The sequence below is a fragment of the Mustelus asterias genome, chromosome 17 (genome assembly GCF_964213995.1).
Source record: "Mustelus asterias chromosome 17, sMusAst1.hap1.1, whole genome shotgun sequence".
Taxonomy (NCBI): domain Eukaryota; kingdom Metazoa; phylum Chordata; class Chondrichthyes; order Carcharhiniformes; family Triakidae; genus Mustelus; species Mustelus asterias.
Window position 1 is genome coordinate 46,678,201 of NC_135817.1, and position 16,503 is coordinate 46,694,703.

Sequence of the window (16,503 nt, forward strand, 5' to 3'; positions counted from 1 at the left end):
TCCAGCATCTGCACTAATTTGCTTTTATAAGTTAGCAAGGGTTTTGATGCCTCTCGCGTGCCAAACTTGAAAGGCAGAATCTCCTAATGAAGGTGAAAATAAATGATTTGCATCAACAGGGCTACAAAAAGAGAGAGATTGTAGCTCAAAGTGTGTTTTCACCTGGGTCCAAATCTTAAGTGACTTTCTAAAGATAAAGTTTGAAGAAAAGCGACTGGTTGATAAAGATAAGCACAACAGAGCAGGCAGAGATGTGTATTAACAAGAAGCATCTCCGATTACACCCAAGCGAAACAAGCCAGGTCTCAATTAAGCCAAAAAGAAATATTACAGATGTTAGCAGACCAATAATAAAACTGAAAATTTGACAGTGGCAAACTACCAAAGTGCTTGGGTCTTTGTAGAAAAACTTTATGAATTCTGGGTGTTTTCTTCTTCCAAATAAAGGAAGAAATTAGTTGATCTATTGCAATAAAAGAACACTTCGGGATAAACAATGGAAAACACTAAAATAAGTATAGAAATCTTTACATTAGCTAAAGACCAACGTGCTAAGTCCAACAAAGGGTCAAAGTTGAGATTGAAAGGTCTCCAAGGGATTAGGTAATTAAAATTTCTAAATATTTAAAACTGTTTACTAAAAACTTGAAGGGGAGAGAAGAAAGAAGGTAAAATGACAAAATTACAAATGACCTTACAGATGCCATGTGATCACAATCTTCACAAAAGGAGATAAATTGAACTGTAGCAACTATAGGGGCAAAGAGCTGCTCTCAATTCTTGGCAAAATCCTAGCTAAGTCACTTCTCAATCATCATGCACCAATTGCAGAAGAGGTCCTTCCAGATTCCTACTGTAGCTTCTGATCTACCAAAGAAACAGCCAATGTCTTCACAGCACACCAACATAAGGAAGTGTGCAGAGAGCAAAACATCTCTTTGTACATGGCTTTGTTCGACCTCACAAAACTCCTTTGACTTAGCACATCATATTGTCCTTGGATAATGCTACAGCGATATGGATGCTCAGCTAAACTCATAAACATTACCCCTCTCATAAATGACATGTTAATAATAGTACTATGCAATGGCTCCACTACAGACCCATTCCCTGTCAAAATAGGCATCAAAGAGGGGTGTGTCATTGCACCAAAACTATTCCCTATCTTTCTTGCAGCAATGCTACAACTTAATACTAACAGGTTTGCCCCAGATGTGGTAATAACTTATCGCACTGAAGGTAAACGCTTCAACCTCCACAGCTGAAGACTAAAACTAAGGGAACAGTCAGTTCTGTAATAGAACTACAACAGATGCAAAGGTTAGTGCTCCCTTTGAAGAAGAACTAAAATAGATAGTATTCACCAAAGCTTACAGGAGCATGGGACTTTCCCTGAACACCAAGAAGACCAAAGTCCTTCGCCAACCCCACCAAATGTGTAAAATCCTTCACTTTAAATTGAGATTCATGGCAAAATGTTGGAAAATGTTCCTCACCTCCCATATCTTGGAAGCAATCTATCCCAGAAAGTTGACATTGCATATGAGGTACTCCACTGAATCCATGTGCTAGCTCAGTTGATGGTAAATTACATGCTTCTGTCTTTTGATTTCATGAAATCAGACCTGACACTAAATTCATAGTCTATCGGGCAGTAATTGTCCTCATGCCTCTTTACAGTGCTGAAGCTTGGATAACTAATAGACACCATATCAAGGTACTAGAACAGCATCATCAACATTGTCTTTGAAAGATCTTGTGTATCAAGTTGGAGAATAAAAGAACAAACATGCATGTCCTCCAAGACAAAGCTATGCCAAGTATAGAAGCCACAATAGTCTCTCATCAGCTGAGATGGACCGGATATGACGCCAGAATGCCCACACTGCTCAAACAGGTGTTTTACTCAGGGCTATATCAGGGAACTCATTCACACAGGAGCCAAATGAAATGTTTGAATAACAATCTCAAAGCTTCTATGAAGATCTATTCTAGCAGTATCAATATATGGGAGGCATTGCCCAATCTCGACCACAAGGAAAATGGAATGAGGGGCAGCCTCTCGAACCAACAGTCTACCATCATCACTACCGGCTGACAACTGATGTCCTCACTGTGGCAGAGCCAAGAGGGATTGCCAATAGAGAGCAAACTTGATGCTTATATTGGCTGAGAAAATGTGAGAACTGTTCCATTTTCCAAAAAGTGAAGAAAGCACTCAGTAGACCACATATCACCACTATCAACTCAACACTATTACAATTCTGCAGTTCTTCCCTGAAGTATTTCTGTGTATGGTTGATGCTCTGTAACAACAAAGCTGAAAAAGGAAATATTTTTATTAAGAGTTTCTATCTCATTGCTAGCTTCAGGACAATCCAAATTCAACAACTTGCTCTGAAAACTCTGTCCACATTTTGACAGCATGGCAAATTCCACCACAACATCAGAGACAATCATAGAATCCCCACAGTGCACAAGGAGGCCATTTGGCTCATTGGGTCTGCACCGACTCTCTGACAGAGTATCTTACCCAGGCCCTCTTCCCGTAACCCCACACATTTACCATGGACAATCCACCTAACCTGTACATTTTTGGACTGTGGGAGGAAACCAAAGCACCAAGAGGAAACCCATATAAACACAGAGAGAATGTGCAAATGCCACACAGACAGTGACCCAAGGTTGGAATTGAACCCAAGTCCCTGGCGCTGTGAGGCAATAGTGCTAACCACTGTGCTACAGTGCCAACACTACACAACAACCTTAAATAATCAACAATATTCTAAGTAATACAACCCACAGCATACTAAAAGAAGTTCCAGTTCATCCTATCTCCCAATATTAGCAGATCATTGTGCGGCACGGTAGCACGGTGGTTAGCATTGCTGGTTCACAGCTCGAGACCTGGGTTCGATTCCCAGCTTGGGTCATTGTCTGTGTGGAGTTTGTACATTCTCCTCGTGTCTGCGTGGGTTTTCTCTGGGTGCTCTGGTTTCCCCCCACAGTCCAAAGATGTGCGGATTAGGTCGATTGGCCATGCTAAAATTGCCCCTTAGTGTCCTGAGATGCGTAGGTTAGAGGGATTAGCAGGTAAGTATGTAGGGATATGGGGGTAGGGCCTGGGTGGGATTGTGGTCAGTGCAGACTCGAATGGCCTCTTTCTGCACTGTAGGGTTTCTATGTTTAAAAATTTTCAGATCTGGATCTTTGCCAAAAACTAATCTGTTCTTCTTTGGGCCTTACCCTATCTCTGAACTAAGTTTTGTTGAAATCCATCCATTTGTTTTTGAGATAATGGCCCATAGCTTCCAATCTCTGGGGTTGGGGGGGGGGGGGTGGTCATACACAGGAGTTGGTCATACACAGGAAGTACCCCAGAAAATGCACAGGGAGACCCCTTAGATGTCTACGCATAGGAATTGCACGGAATTACCCCAGATGTTACATCTCTCAATGGGCAATTACCCTGTGCTTTGAACCATTCAACACTCCAATTTAGATGGGTACTTAAGATGGTTCTGACTGTCTTAGCAGATTTGTTACCCAAGAAAAGTTAGAAGGGTTGAGTTAGAAGGTTAGAATTACTTCTAACACCTGGGTAACTATAGTCTTGATCCCCCTCGATCCCCGACTGGAGCTCTGTTCCTGACCCGCTGAATACTTTCCCAATCCCCAACTTTTATTCCCCCACTACCCTGTCCCCAACTACCCTCCATACCCCCATCTACCTCCCTACCCCAACTAAGTACCCTCTTGACCTGCTGACATCCCCCTTACATCCCCCAACTACCTTCCTGACTACCTGCCTGAGGCCCCAAGTAATCCCCCAACCCCAACTACCCCCACCATTTGATTACCCTCCCCACCCCAGCAACTAGCCCTCCACCATCTCCAACTACCCACCTGACCCCCACCTAATTACCACCCCCCCCCCCCCCCCCCGTCTGCCAACTGACCACCCCCCCAACCACTATTCCTACCTGGCCTGAATCGAAAGGTCAGGCATGAAATGTGCAGCTGCATTCTGGTGCAAGTTAAAAGGATCAGAGTGACAACCTGACTGTGGTTGCCTGTCCTCAGGAGTTCTGGCCTGTTAATAAACAGGCTGACAATATTACTTGTTCAGTGGCCCAAGCAAAAATAATTTTAAGTTAAGATCCCCTTCCTCCCTCTGTCTCTGCCGAGAAAGACCTCATCCCAACTCCTTGTGCCTTCCTTTCTGATTTAACTGCCATCCTGCCCTCCCCTATCCATCTTCATCCCTCCACAATCCCATCCAACCGGCTCTTCAGCATTGACTCTCTATACTTTTGGGGTCTCTCTCAGATGAGGCCAACTCTTTCCTGCAACCTTCCTCACCCAATTCCTCAACTCACTTCAGCTCATCCAAAACTCTGCTTCCCAAATCTCATTCCACACCCATCAACACCCCCTCCCCCCCTCGTTTCCAATTCCCATTGATATTTACGCCCTCCACCCCCCAACTCCCAACCCAACGGGCAGCTTGGTGGCACAATGGTTAGCACTATTTGCTTCACAGCACTAGGGACCCAAATTTGATTCCCAGCTTGGGCCACTGTCTGTGCAGAGTCTGCACATTCTCCCCGTGTCTGTGTGGGTTTCCTCCAGGTGCTCTGGTTTCCTCCCACACTCCGAAAGACGTGCTGGTTTGGTGGATTGGCCACACTAAATTTTCCCTCAGTATACTCGAATAGGGTCTGGAGTGTGGTGACTAGGGGATTTTCACAGTAACCTCATTGCAGTGCTGTTAATATAAGCCTACATGTGACACTAATAAGGGGTGACACTAATAAGGGATGACACATGATGGTGTGCAGTGGTTAGCACTGCTGCCTCACAGCAGCAGGGTCACTGTCTGTGTGGAGTCTGCATATTCTCCCTGTGTTGGCATGGATTTCCTCTGGGTGCTCTGTTTTCCTTCCCACAGTCCAAAGATATGCAGGTTAGGTTGATTGACCATGCTAAATTGACCTTAAGTGTCAGGGGGTTAGTTGGGTAAATAAGTAGGGTTATGGGGATAGGGCCTGGGTGGGATTGTGGTCAGTACAGGCTGAATGGCCTCCTTCTGCACTGTAGGGATTTTATGATTGAATAAATAAACCTACCCTGACTATTGTTGCATTTTTATTGTGCTTCTATATATTTTTCAATACATATTGCAGTAGGGTGGAATTGTGTCCGGAAGCAAAAACAAATATTTTGCCAATTAAAGTGAAAGTTGTGATGATTGCAGCTTGAGAATAAAAAAAATGGTCGTGTGTTTCCCATCGAAGTGTCTACAATTGGAGGATTAATTGCCAGTCATTTTGAAACCGAGCAATATTTTGTGCAGTGCTCCAGTCCAGATGCTGGAACATTGTAAAATTTCGGTGGAATATTAGAACTCGATTTAAATACTGACTTGTGAACGATCGCTGGAAACTGAAGTCGATGTAAAGGGACACCTTGAAATGATTGTAACTCTGCAAATGATCTATCTGTGTGATGTCGAATTTTGAATAATTACGGAAACCAATTAAGATACTTGCAGCGACTAAAAAAAAAATCTGCTTTTAGCCCTAAGTTAATTTGATTTCGTTTATTTGGTTGAACGCAAAAAGATGTCCCAGCAGGTTTGAGCGATATATTAATTATATTTATTTATCACAAATAGGCTTACATTAACAGTGCAATGAAGTTACTGTGAAAATCGCCTAGCGCTGGTCAATTGCATCACATTCTGTTCTTGTGAAGCTGTTCGATATTCGGTCAAATTCAAGAAACAACATTTATTTTTCCTCCACCAAAACACGAGACTAAAGTTTTGAATATTTCGCCCAGTGCCAGTAGGTTTGCTCGTTTCCTGTGAGACTCAGCCGCTCTGGGGGGACCCACCCCTTTTAAGACTGAGCTCTCCACAGCAGTCGGGAGTTTCAGTGTTCAGACCAGTGTGAAAGCTGGAACACGGAAGAGGAGTAAAAGCGATCGGTAGCTGTTATCAATTTAACCCCCCCAAGGTCTCCTCCGCCACTGCTATCAGCATCCAGAGCTGCGAAGCAGTGGGTAGATGATCAGAGAGAGGTGGGGGAGGTATTGGCTGCATCCAGCTGCGGTGTCTCGCTACACATACACACTGCGTTAAAAGGTAAGACATCTGTCTATATGGAAACTGGGCACGAATTGATGCATACATACAGGAGTGCAAGCAGTTACTGCACAACCCGTATCGGGTCGACCCAGTTCATTCAGGGTGTGGAACTAATTGTGGGAGAAAACAGAGACACCACGACGATTTGTTTTCTTGCCATCATCACAGGCAACATTGATACGAGTGACAGTAGCGGCGGGGTTACGTGGGTAAACCTACGTTGATCTGAAGGCTGAGAAATTGGGAGTAGATGGATTTTGGACCCTAGTGAAACGAGTAGGGATCTAGATCTGTTGTATACTCGGGCGGTCAATATTATTCCTTTTCATTTTAAAAGTGTACTCTTGTGATCAGAGCTGCCGTGAAGGAAAACCTGAGTTTGGTGTTAGGATGTTGCCTGAATTTTGCATGTATTGCAGCAGCGTTTCCTGGGCAGCTGGTGGATAATGACAGGGGAGGTGCAGCAGTAGCATCCTGTGACATCTGGGCATTCTCCGTCCCATTGAATCCTTTTACAGGCTGTTTGAACGTGGATATTTGTTTACTTTGTTGCTTGATACCAACCGACATTACTAAATAAACCACAGAACAAAAGTCACTAAGGGAGCTCCAGCCAGAACCCTGACTTGTCTAAGGACGGTGAGGAAGTGTTGATGCTTCACCCACTGGTGTCACGCTGCTCCCATTGCTGCTTCTCACTGAGTTTCCCTGCTATAGTTTTTCTCACTGTCCTTTCGCATTTTCTCCTGTCTACATAAACAGTACAGCTAAATCGACTGTAAACATTCTGATTCCATGTTATTTTCGCTAAAAATGCTACTCGCAGCGAATTGAGGTTTCAAAATAAATGCATGCAAGGAATATTTTTTTTAAAGTTGGAAATAAACAAATCTTCATAACATCTGTAAAGAGGTCAGATTGATGGTTTGAGGTGCTGACCATTAGTTAAGGCAGCCCAATAGTCCTTTCTCTTTCCAGGTCTTAATGGAGCTGCAATGTGCATCCTGCTCCCATCCAGCTCTCCAAATGTGCTCCTGAAAAGGTATGCCAAACTAGAAAAAAAATCATTTTCCCACTAGGAAGCATGCCAGAAGGGTGTGTTATCTTCCTAGCCTGTAATTTTTCCATTAAAAACCTATTGGCTGCCTTGAAACCAATTAGCCCAAAAGTCCTCTTTTTGATTTGATTTATTATTGTCACATGCATTGGGATACAGTGAAAAGTATTCTTTCTTGCACCATACAGCCAAAACATACCCTTCATAGACTACATAGGGGAGAAGGAAATGATAGGGTGCAGGATATAGTCACATAGTAACATAGGGTATAGAGAAAGATTAGCTTAATATATGGTAGGTCCATTCCAAAGTCTGCTGGCAGTAGGGAAGAAGCTGTTCTTTCTTTTTATCCTTTCTTCTCAGTTTCCTGCCTCCCATTTGCCGCTTGCTGCCTTGATCCCAATTCTTTTGCTGCCTCCCCTCCATCGGTTCCTGCCCGCATCTCTCCTGGCCCCCTCAATGCCTTTCATTTGCTGCTTCTTGCTTGAACTTCTCCTGATCTCTCACTGTCCCCACCCCCAATTCCTGAGCCCTCAATAAAAGCAAGGGCTCAAGAGGTGTGATCAGGAGCCAATGAGGGGTTGGGATAGGTATGGCGTGCAAGGGAGCGATGGGGTCAGGATAGAGCGATGAGTAGGAAGTGGCAGGCAGGAAGCAATGAACATGAAGGAATGAAAGGGCTGAGAGAGGTGGCAAGCAGGAGACAGTAAAGGGGTCAGGGGAAGTGGTGAGTGGAAGAGGTAGCTAACGAGAGGGAGTTAGGGGTCAGGAAAGATGGTGAGCAAGGCCATGGGAATTGAGTTTAAAGAAACAGACTGAGCAAGCACGGTAACTAGACCAAAACTAAAATGGACGTCATGACCAACAATAATATTCAGCTAGGTTCCCTAATTTGCAAACCATGCTAAAACAAAAATGCATTATTAGAATACACTTCAAACAGAGGATATCTATTTTCAGCATTGTTATTTGATTTCCAACACTTGCAGCCTCTGCATAATGTGTAACACCAAAAATGATTTACATTTATAGTGTGCTATTCACAACCGCTCAACATCGGACATCCTAAAGCACTTTGCAACCAATGAAGCACTTTTGAAGTGCCATCACTGCTGTAATGCAGGAACACAGCACACAGCAAGATTCCACATTCAGCAATGTGATAATATCCAAATAATCTGTCTTTGTGTTGTTGATTGAGAGTTAAATATTGGTGAGGGCACCAGGGATAATTCCCTTGTTCTTCTTCAAAATGGTGCACACTCACTATTGCTTTGGAGTATCAATCTTGATTTTTTTAATGTTCAAATCCTGGAATAGGACTTGACTCTATAATATTCTGACTCCAGGGTTAAGAGTGCTATCCACTGTACCACAATGACCTCAATGAAATGGCAACAGTGTTCTTTACAAGTAAGATGTTGTTACATGTAATAGAATAAATCTTGCACAGAGCTAGCTCCAAGAAGGTGCTTCAGATCTGGTTACCTCACAAAGCTATTTTTAAAAAAAGCCATTATAATGTACAACAGGATGTGGTGGTAGCAATGTAACCGATAGAAGTGTAGAGCACTCATCCTCGTATCTACTGAGAATGTAATGGTGGAACAGTGTTTGTAATGAGCAAGTAGAAATTTTCCTGGCAGATGGTGGCTGTCTCTGCAATTGGGCTCCTGCATACAAAGGAGAGTTTTAAGTTCTTGAGATAATTTTACACAAAGTAGAAATGGAGCGTGAAACTTCACTGCTGGTAATCCCTCTGGATTTCTTAGATTGATCGAGTATGTTATAGTCCAACTGCAGCAATTGTTGTTTTCCTGACACAAACAGCTTAATCGTTCAGTGCTTGTTCAACTTGTATCATTAATTCACCTAAAATCTAATGGAAAGCCGGATTGCATTATCCCGTGCTCCCATTAGGGACCCATTCTTGCAGGATGTGTGGATTGGTGAATCAAGACTATAATGCTATTGACCCATTTCAAATCTGCAATCACCATGAAATCATCTTCCTTACTGGGAACATGGATTGATGAACAGCCTTTACAGCTTGCACTTTCATGCTGGTTTTAACGAGGAAAAATAGTCCAGTGGGATGAAGCATGTCTGTTTGAAAGCAGAAACTGGAGAGAAAAGGCTAGGGTGAATAATCTTAACATTTGAGCAGGATCAGTCATGAGTGAAATTAAACAGTACTTTTAACACAAAGGGTAGAGAAAATTTAGAACTGTACCCCCAAATGTTTCTGGTGATATAAAAGCAAATTACTGTGGATGATCTGCTGAGATTTTCCATCATTAACTGTTTTTGTTTCTGGTGCTGGTTCAAGTCGACATATGTTAAGGATTCTCAAGGCATATGGATCAAAAATGAATCTGTTTAAATAGCGGAAGGGTTTTTTTGTCCATTATGAAACCAGACAGTATATCTGCTGGCATCTGAAAGAAAAGTGATAGATCAAACTTAATTGGGTGATGCAGTGTAACAATTGGGCTGTGGGATTTTACATCAATAATGCTGTGATCATGTTCGGACAAAGGGTCATCAACCTGACGCATAGGATCTCTTTCTATCTCCATGTGTGCTGTCTGACCTATTGAGTATTTCCAGCAGTTTCTGTTTTAGATTTGGATTTTCAGCATTCACAGTTGTGATCAAATCAACTTTACTCGTGCAAATGCAAATCTGATGCTCCTAAATCTCAATCTTTATATCTCCAGCCAATTTTACTTGCTTACTTACTATGTTTTTATCTTGACATGCGATTAACTTGCATGCTGCATGCTTTTATCTTGACATTCATTTTTAAGTATGTAATTATTATAAAGGTAAACACAATGTTAGGTTTATCTATCTGGTGCTACATTAATCCACCTACTTACCAACTAAGCTGTTCCTTCATTAACAAGACACAATGTTTACTGACATGAATGATTCACAAATCCCAGTGTTTACTGACAGTCAAAATGTGACAAAAATTAATTTATTTCTATAAAATTTTTAATATAGTTTTACTTAAGGGAATTTGTTCCATATTAAAAGGTCATGTTCTTTCCTGTTGTCTTTGAAAATAGAAATAGTGGCTCTGTGTAATAACAGTCTGATAGATTAGTGCCTCCACTGAGAGGTTTATCGCATGCTCCTCGAAGGGCATCAGGAGTCACAACTTGGGAATTCCACTGCCTGTCTTCTCCCGCTGGGCTGAGGAGATAAAAGGGGATGATTGAGAGCTTGATGCCTGTTGGGCTTGGAGGCAGGGGGAAGGAAACAGGTGGCATAGGTTGACACCGTGCCTCGCCAGGCAGGGGTTGTGGCAGGGCGGTGCCACAGGGATTTGAGGATGATGCTGGTGGGTTGGGTGCTGGATGGTAAGGGGGTGGAGAATTCTGCCCATAGAAACTAGGAACAAGAGTAGGCTGTTTGGCCCTTCCAGCCTGCTCCGCCATTGAATATGATCATAGCTGCTTCTCTATATCAATATCATATTCCCACTTTCTCCCCATACACCCTGATGCCATTAATATCTAAACAATTGTCTGTATCTTTCATGAGCATATTCAGTGATTTAGCCTCCACAGCCTTCTGTGGTAGCGAATTCCACAGATTCGCCACCCTGTGAGTGAAGAATTATTTCCTTATCTCAGTCCTTAAATGGTCCATTCCATTTCCTGAGACAGTGTCCTCTGGTTCTAGATTCCCCAACCAGGACAAACATTTTCCCTGCATCTTGCCTGTCCAGCCCTGTTAGAATTTTACACATTTCAATCAAACCTCCTCTCAGCCTTCTAAGCTCGAGTGAATATAGGCCCAGTCGAACTTGTGTGAAAGTCACGCCAATCCCAGTATTAGTCCAGTCAATCTTTGCTGCACTCTCTATGGTATGTATATCCTTTCTTAGATAGGGAGACCAAAGTTGCATGCAATGCTCCAGGTCTGGTCTCGCCAAGGCCCTGTATAACTGCAGTGAGACATTCCTACTTCTGAACTCAAGCCCTTTTACAATGAAGGTTAATGTTAATATATCAGTGAGTAGGAGGTTAAAGGAAAAAAGGAAAATTGTTTAAAAGCTACAACAGCAGTTTGCCCATCCATCTTGTCATAGGTTAAGGATGCAGGGGTACTGGATAATGAATATAGTAAATTTTATAGCGGTCAGTGGGAAGGAAATGTGATATATGTAGAAAATTTAGGAGGACACCATCATGATCCATAGTGAATCTCCCATTGGCAAGAGACTTTAATTAAATTATAGCAATGGACTTGAAGAAATGGGATAAGGACAACCAGCCTTCTCACACCAGTGGAATACACAGAAAAGGTACTTCCTGATGGTACATATAAGACTGAAGCTAGATTCGTAGCTTGGGATTTCAGGGAAAACTTTTGGGATGGACTCCTCTACTGCAGGAAAAGTGAGCTTGAAGGTTTTCTTGGATCTTTTAGCAACATGTTCCAGGGAATGTAAATTGTTTATATATAAACTGCAATTTTGGAGTGTGGGAAATTTTAAAGGAGGTATTTTTGAAACCACCTACTGAAGCTGACGATATAGCAGGGAAACTAGAAATTGAACGAGTGTGTTTGTAGGTTGAGTGTTCTGTCAAGGGTATGGTATTTCTCAGTTAGGCCCATCCTGTTGAAAATGGGTCGTATTCAGCTAAAAGCAGATGCAGCAATGTTCTGTTGGTGTCACAAGTAGAAACTGGCAGGTATCTTTATAATGCAAGTTGATGGTTTTCTGTGGGGAGATTCTGCAGAATTTGAACAATGGGTGATGGATAAAATAAAGAAGGAATTTAAGGTTGGAAATCAAGTTTCAGGGGCCTTTAAATGTATAGGTTAGACATTAAGCAGAATAAGGTGGACTGACCTTGAATCATCTTTGAAAACATCTTTAGCATTCCATTAAATCGGACCAAGTCCTCTCAAAAAGAGGATCCTGCAACCAAGGAAGAAATAGATCAATTAAGAAATTTGATTGGACTGGTTTTGCTTTGATGCTAGTCATGATGTTTTGGAATTGAGTATTATGATGAAACATGCTACAGTTGAGGAAGTTCTGAGAGCTGAGCAAATAAACCATTAAGGAAACTAAATTCGGAGAAATGTACACTCAATTTTCCAGCCTTGGGCGATCCAGAAAATATGAAGTTAGTCATGTTTAGTGATGCTTCAAATGCCAGTCTTCCAGATGGATATTCTGTACAGCAGGATGTATTGCATTCTTGGCAGGAAAGAATAATAAATGTTATTCTGGGAAATGAAGAAAATAAAAAGGGTAGTTAAAAGCACCTTAGCTGCTGAAACACTGGCATTAGTAGGAGCAGTAGATATGGGGGTGTACTTGTCTAATATACTGTGGGGGAAATACTATACAAGGGATAATATGAGAAAAAATTCCATGGAATGTTTTGTGGATAACTTCTCTTTGGGATAATGCTCATACAACAAAGGGTATCACTGAAAATTGGTTCAGAATTGACCTTGCTAGGATAAAGGAAATGTTGGAAAGAAGAGAGACTTCCAAAATAAATGTATTATGAAGAGTGGTGCTTGCTCCAAGAAATTACTAGTTGTACTGGAACTGTACTGCCTTGTGTGACAATGAGGATATGGAAAACCATCTTTTTAAACTACTTTGTAATCACTTTTATATATGGTAAAGATAGAAAGAAAGTGTTTAAAGAATGGGGAATGTGGCATCTATTAATGGTTGGTTTAATATATCGTGAGACATAGGAGATGGAAAAACACAGTTTTGTTTCTTTTTGATTAGTTTCAAATATTATTGAGTTTTTAAAAGAGAAAAGGGGAATCTGTCAGTGTTATTTATCACACTTTTAAGGTTTAATGGCAATTATATTATTAAACAGGTGATGTGTACTTGTACACCTATAAATGGGGATAGCTGGGACACTGGTGGAGGAGTAGTATGGACTAAGTCGGTAAACTCTCTCCAGCAAAGAAAGCTGCTGTGTCTTAGCTTCAATTTCACCAACTGAAGTGGACCTAGTTAACATTCTGGAATTCCTAAAGTTAGTTTTGGGGAAGTTTGAGCTATTTGAAAGATTGCTCAGTCAGTGCACATCAGATTCAGGTACATAGTAGTCAGCATGGCATATCATTGAGAAAAAAGGTATTTTTGGGGACATGGGGATAATTCAGTCCCAACAATGAGGACTGGTGTAATTATGAATGATGATTACAAAGAACAAAGTACAGTACAGGAACAGGCCCTTCGACCCTCCATGCCCTCATGATACCCTAACTAAACTTTTTTTTAAAAAAACCTTCTGTCCTTACTCTTTGATTTGATTTATTATTGTCACATGTATTAACATACAGTGAAAAGTATTGTTATCTTGCACGCTATACAGACAAAACATACCGTTCATAGAGAAGGAAACGAGAGAATGCAGAATGTAGTGTTACAGTCATAGCTAGGGTATAGAGAAAGATCAACTTAATGCAAGGTAAGTCCATTCAAAAGTCTGACAGCAGCAGGGAAGAAGCTGTTCTTGAGTCGGTTGGTACGTGACCTTAGACTTTTGTATCTTTTTCCTGAAGGAAGAAGATGGAAGAGAGAATGTCCGGGGTGCGTGGGGTCCATAATTATGCTGGCTGCTTTGCCGAGGCAGTGGGAAGTGTAGACGGAGTCAATGGATTGGAGACTGGTTTGCGAGATGGATTGGGCTACATTCACGAGCTTTTGTAGTTCCTTGCAGTCTTGGGCAGAGCAGGAACCATACCAAGTTGTGATACAACCAGAAAGAATGCTTTCTATGGTGCATCTGTAAATGTTGGTGAGAGTCGTAGCTGACATGCCAAATTTCCTTAGTCTTCTGAGAAAGTAGAGGCATTGGTGGGCTTTCTTAACTATAGTGTCGGCAGGGGGAGTGGGGGATCAGGACAGGTTGTTGGTGATCTGGACACCTAAAAGCCTTATCCCTTTATTCCCTCCCTATTCATGTGCCCACCCAGATGCCTCTTAAATGGTACTAATGTGCCTGCTTCCACCACCACCTCTGGCAGCCCGTTCCAGGCACCCATTACCCTCTACATGAAAAACCTCTCCCGCACATAATAAGAACATAAGAAATAGGAGCAGGAGTGAGCCATCTAGCCCCTCAAGCCTACTCCGCCATTCAATAAGATCATGGCTGATCTGATAGTGGGTTCAGTTCCACTTACCCGCCCACTCTCCATAACCCTTAATTCCCTTAATGGTTAAAAATCTATCTATCTGTGACTTAAACACATTTAACGAGGCAGCCTCTACTGCTTCATTGGGCAGAGAATTCCAAAGATTCATTACCCTTTGGGAGAAGAAGTTCCTCCTCAACTCTGTTCTAAATTGACTCCCCCGTATGTTGAGGCTATGCCCCTAGTTCTTGTTTCCATTTGTAAGTGGAAATAACCTCGCTGCTTCTACCCTGTCTAGCCCCTTCATTATCTTATATGTCTCTATAAGATCTCCCCTCAACCTTCTAAACTCCAATAAGTACAGGCCCAGTCTACTCAATCTCTCCTCATAAGCTAACCCCCTCATCTCCGGAATCAACCTGGTGAACCTTCTCTGTACTCTCTCCAAAGCTAATATATCCTTTCTTAAATAAGGGGACCAAAATTGTACACAGTACTCTAGGTGCGGCCTCACCAGTACCCTGTACAGTTGCAGCATGACCTCCCTGCTTTTATACTCCATCCCTCTCGCGATAAAGGCCAACATTCCATTTGCCTTCTTGATTACCTGCTGCATCTGCAAACTGAGTTTTTGTGATTCATGCACAAGGACCCCTGTGTCTCTCTGCACAGTAGCATGTTGTAATTTTTCACCGTTTAAATAATAGTCCATTTTACTATGATTTCTTCCAAAGTGGATAACTTCACACTTACCAACGTTATACTCCATCTGCTAGATCCTTGCCCACTCACTTAGCCTATCCAAATCTCTCTGCAGACTCTGTGTCCTCCACGCAATTTGCTTTCCCACTCATCTTTGTGTCATCTGCAAACTTTGTTACCCTACACTCGGTCCCCTCCTCCAGATCGTCTATGTATATGGTAAATAGTTAAGGCCCCAGCACCGATCCCTGCAGCACGCCACTAGTCACTGATTGCCAACCGGAAAAGCACCCATTTATTCCGACTGTCTGCTTTCTGTTAGATAGCCAATCCTCAATCCACGCTAACACTTTATCCCCAACTCCGTGTACCTTTATCTTATGCAGCAACCTTTTGTGAGGCGCCTTATCGAATGCCTTCTGGAAATCTAAATACACCACATCCACCGGTTCCCCTCTGTCAACCGCACTCGTTATATCCTCAAAGAATTCCAGTAAATTAGTCAAACATGACTTTCCCTTCATGAATCCATGCTGCGTCTGCTTGATTGAACCATTCCTTTCCAAGTGTCCTGCTATTTCTTCCTTAATAATAGATTCCAGCATTTTCCCAACTATGGATGTTAAGCTAACCAGCCTGTAGTTACCTGCCTGTTGTCTACCTCCTTTTTTAAACAGTGGCATTACATTAGCTGTTTTCCAATCAGCTGGCACCTCCCCAGAGTCCAGTGAATTTTGATAAATTACAACTAATGCATTTGCTATTTCTTCTGCCGTTTATTTTAATACCCTGGGACGCATTCTACCCGGACCAGGGGACTTGTCTACCTTTAGTCCCATTAGCCTATCCAGCACTACCTCTTTAGTAACAGTGATTGTTTTAAGGCCCTCACCCCCTACAGTCCCATGACCATCAATTATTGGTAAGCTATTTGTGTCCTCCACTGTGAAGACTGACACAAAAAACTTGTTTAAGGCCTCAGCCATTTCCTCGTTTCCTATTATTAAATCCCCCTTCTCATCTTCTAACATCTCAAACTTTCCCCCCTCACATTGAACTTGTGCCCCCTTGTAATTGACACTCCCACCCTAGGAAAAAACCTCTGACTGTCCACACTGTCTATGCCTCTCATAATTTTGTAGACCTCTATCAGGTCTCCCCTCAGCCTCCATCTTTCTAGTGAAAACAATCCTTGTTTATTCAACCTCTCCTCATAGTCAACACTGTTGAGACCGGGCAACATCCTGGTGAACCTTCTTTGCACTCTCTCCAAAGTTTCCACATCCTTCTGTTAATGTGGCGACCAGAACTGCACGCAATACTCCAAATACAGCCTAACCAAGGTTTCATATAGCTGCACATTTGACTAAAGTGAATAAAATGGGAGATGAGGATAAAGTAATGATTTTCCTCATAATGCTGAATCGAGATGCTTTTGAGGTGGCTTCAA

The 16,503-nt window shown here is 42.2% G+C and overlaps 1 protein-coding gene across 3 annotated transcripts in view; it reads left to right on the forward strand.

The window, feature by feature from the left end:
• The first annotated feature begins 5,920 nt into the window (after positions 1–5,920).
• sytl5 (synaptotagmin-like 5) overlaps positions 5,921–16,503 on the forward strand; it is a 190,882-nt gene continuing 180,299 nt past the window's right edge. For 2 of the 3 annotated variants that reach the window (XM_078232553.1, XM_078232554.1), the window contains exon 1: positions 5,921–6,148. The gene's annotated coding sequence lies outside the window, so the exon portion shown is untranslated. The remainder of the gene's footprint in view (positions 6,149–16,503) is intronic. The other variant, XM_078232555.1, reaches the window with a different exon arrangement.